The following is a 3,976-nucleotide window of genomic DNA, read 5'->3' as shown; positions in this document are numbered from 1 at the left end:
TTTCAAATTCAGGTCTCATTTATTTCCATACTACTTTCTGTATGTCATCACTAAAATTGTAGCAGCCAGGTTGAAACTGCTAGATGTGCTCTGAGGTTATTAGAATTATAAATTCCAGTGAAGAAATGAGAAAGTTGAAGGGTGGAGGGTAATTTAATATCAGAATCTCTATTGGAGCTTGTTGCAGTAACATTAACTGGAATTACATGGAGTCTCTGGGACTACCATCTTAATGAGAATTTCAATGAGAAATGGCATGTGTCAAGGCTATTTGTCAACACGGATACAAGACAAAGAATGCTATGTAGTTATAAGACCCCTTTTTCCAAATAAATTTTTTGCCACTTCTGTCTTTTCATCCATAATCATGGATGTTTTTATTAAGTCCCTTGTGAACTTTGTCTCCTCTGCAGCTCTGATCTTCTTGGTTTTATTCAAGTCATCTAGCTTGATAATACTTCCACGTCCTGTTTCGTTATTACTTTTTTTTTTTTTAATGTATAGCAGTACGCTTAAAACATGACTGTAGTGCTAATATTCTTTACATTGCAAATTCTCCCCTAATCCTGTCTTGAACTTCATGCCTATAGAAGAGACTATTTGCTGTATAAAAACTGATGGTTAATTCAAATTAACATCCTTCCAGGATGTCAGTCTTTATAATAGATCATTTGTCTCTGCAGCTGTTTTCTATATAGTTTCAAGATTACTATGCTGCTACTGGCTCTGACGTGAAAGTCGGTCTCTGTGTGTGGTGGTGGGAGGCAGGTTGGTTGGTTAGGTTTCTTTTTACTGATCACACTCTAGCTACTCTGGAGCAGTAACTTCATCAGCGGATGCATCAGGAGTTTCTGTAATATCTCTGAAGAGTTTGTAGGCATGCTAAAATGCACAGCAGCTAAAATGCAGAAGGGCAAGACTTCCTTTTTCGTTCTTTCAGTGGCTTAATGAAGAGGAGCAAAGCTTTGATGCATCTTTGTTGCCAGTGATGTTTCAGTGTGAATGCCTGCTGGCCTCTTTGATTTCCCATTTGCCTACTTTCTTTATAGATATATCTTTTTTTTTTTTTCTCAGCTGCTTCCAAAAAGCATATTCCTGGCCTAATTTTCCTACCTAAACATCCTGCTTGCTTCTACCTTAAAGCATCCCCTCACTGCACTGATGCTTACCTGTGATCTGGCTCCTGCAGCACGTCGTGGGGCTCTGCTGGAACATCCCCGTGCCACGGGCGCCACCTCTGATTATTGCCAGGTTACAGCCTGTGGACCCTGCGGTTTCCTGCTTATAGATAACGAGTCTGCTTGCTTTAAAATGTGCCAGTCTTTCAGCTCTCCTGCTGCTGCTTGAGTTCTGTTGGTCTCCTTTTAACCTTGGCTTTCTTCCAGTCGCTTGTGGTCCTGATGATAGAGCTTCTGTGACAACAGGCCGTCTATGGGATGGCATCGCTGCCCTCGTGGGAGATGAGCCAGCTTCCYGCTCTGGAAGCGAGAGGAAGATGTGCTTGAACTCAATCACTGTTTCACAGACACGATAATTGTTTCCTCACTGGATGAAATAATTCTGGTTTTATTTTCTGCTTAACCTGCTTAAGAAAGATATGGATAAGACAAGAGARATCCTAATTAAATATCATTTGTACTGTAGTGTAGTTCTGAGTTGCTTTGCAGACCCACTAATTCCCAGCAAGAGGGGACTGCGAGTCTTAATATCACGAATTTTTATAAATACAAAATCAAGCTACAAAAGAATCATGAGCCTTGAGTCATGTTGGTAGTGTTCTGACTGTTTTACTTGGTTTAATACCAATTTAGTATTAAAAAAAAAAAATGTTCAGAGACAAGTAAAACATGCAGCTGAATTCTCTTTAAATGGAGAAGGTTCTCTCATGGTAATGTACGTATTTTGCTGATTCTCTGGACACCGTGATTGCCCCCAGCCTTGATCTGCACCTCTACTAGGCTGTGCCACACCTGAGCCAGGAGAACTTTTATTTCCAGAGATATGAAACAGTCAATGAATTTGATTGAAAAAATTAACTAAGCTTTCTAATACTGGACTACGTTGCATTTCTTTTCAGAGAATTGTCATGCTTTTCTGTGCAATGATTTAAGTTGATGTTTGTTAACAGTTGCTAGCAAATTAACATTACATCCCTGGCACTTCTATTTTTACATTTCTTCAGTATGGAGTAAATAGCATTATTGTGAAATCTGCACTCAATCCACATAGAGGGCAGGGATTAACTTTGGTAGTTGAGGAGGGATAGCCTATAAACTAGCATAGGTGGCTTTTGTGTATTTTATCATTTCTTAAAGGGAGAAGCTGATGATTTTGGTTTCACTGATCACTGCAGCTGCACAGCACTACAGCACTGGTTTCAAAGAACACGGCACCATGTAAAATCAAGGTATCAGCAATTCTAAATGACTCGTCCACAGGAATCCTCTAACATGCTGCATGGTCGAAGGATGTGGAGTCGTCTGCCTGAGCATTCAGGAACTTTGAGATATGCTTGTCCTGTTGTGGTAGATCCCTGCTGAGAGACAGGTATCTGTCACAGGTAAAACTTTGCAAATGACGCATTCTCATCATTTTTCCTTTGTTTTCTGCTTTTCTAACTCCTTTTTTCTATAATGCTAAATAATGAATTCAGCACAGTGAAAAGAACCAAAGTGATCGTAACACCAATTTTACTCCATCTCCGAGAGACCTTTGCTGAATGAGCTGACAGATGCTTACGTTTGCTGAGTGTTCACAAAGTTGCTATAGTTACAAGTTTAATTACTGAACAGGTCAAGTTTTATTGATTTTCAGAGATGAATGGTAATCTTTTCTGAGGTGAAATGCAATATTGATCGGCTGCCTTGCAGCTGCAAAATGGTTGCTGAAGCTGGATAGAACAGTATCATCATCTTTACTGGGTTTTAATTTAGTTTATCATGATGGTATTTATTTTGTAAATCACTGCTCCTTTGACACAAATTATTTTGTAAGTGGAAAAAAGCTTTTTTTCTCTCTTGWTGCTTGATTAAACAAGTTGTTTGGAAATGAAATCTTAAAATGCCTGCTTTCCTCCAAAGGAAATATTAACAGTAGAAAAATGGGTGGGGATTTGGCAGAGATTAGGAAGAAAACAGCGTGTTCCTGGAGAACCCTTTTCACTTGGTGCTGGGAGGCAAACAGTCATTCCAAGATACCACAATACGCTCAGAGCACACTGCTTGCGGCATGCTTTTATGCAGGCTGTGATGAGATAAGATGCTATTTCAAGTGGTGGCCCACTATGTCCTGCCAGAAACAATACCACATTCTTGCATATACGGAGGATGGAAAGGTCAGAACTCCTTGGGGTGAGAAGCCTAACGCTGTTCGCAAGAACTTGTTCGCATGGAACATGGGAAAATATTTCACTACAAATGACAATAAAATAACACGTTGTTCAAATGCAACACTGCAGAGAACAAGGCCAGTGGTGTTTTTTCTCAATGTGAGGAGGTCCATGTGAGTGGGTGAGCTGAATGCAAGGACACCTGCATTCCCTTTTCAGCTCTGTCCTTGAACTGAGTTCCTCGCCTCTTGCTTTTGTCCATCTAGAGCAACAATAACGTGTGTAAAGTGTGCTGAGTGCTGTGAATGAAGCGCTCCAAACTGGTGCTGGGTGTGCAAGGGCAGGCAATTAGCTGAAAAACACTGAGATCTTCATAGGTGAACGAAGGCATAACAGATCAGCGTGGTAACAGTACCCATTACCAAAGAAACCGAATGGTTTTCTTTTGAAGACCATACTTTTATGTGTTTAAAGTTCTGCTGAGTGATAAGCAACAGGGCCGAATTTGCAGGTTGCCTTTGTAGGTTGTTGCAGCTGCACATGATAGATTTGTTTGCCTATGGAGAATTTCTGTCCAAGGGAATCAGCTGCTTTTAAGAAACAAGTAATCCAGTGAACAGTAGAAAGCAGTAAAGCCTCTTTCATTCT

The sequence above is a fragment of the Rhea americana genome, unplaced genomic scaffold (assembly GCF_003343005.1).
Source record: "Rhea americana isolate MKP2758 unplaced genomic scaffold, rheAme1 scaffold_104, whole genome shotgun sequence".
Taxonomy (NCBI): Eukaryota; Metazoa; Chordata; class Aves; order Rheiformes; family Rheidae; genus Rhea; species Rhea americana.
This window is presented reverse-complemented; position numbering follows the sequence as displayed.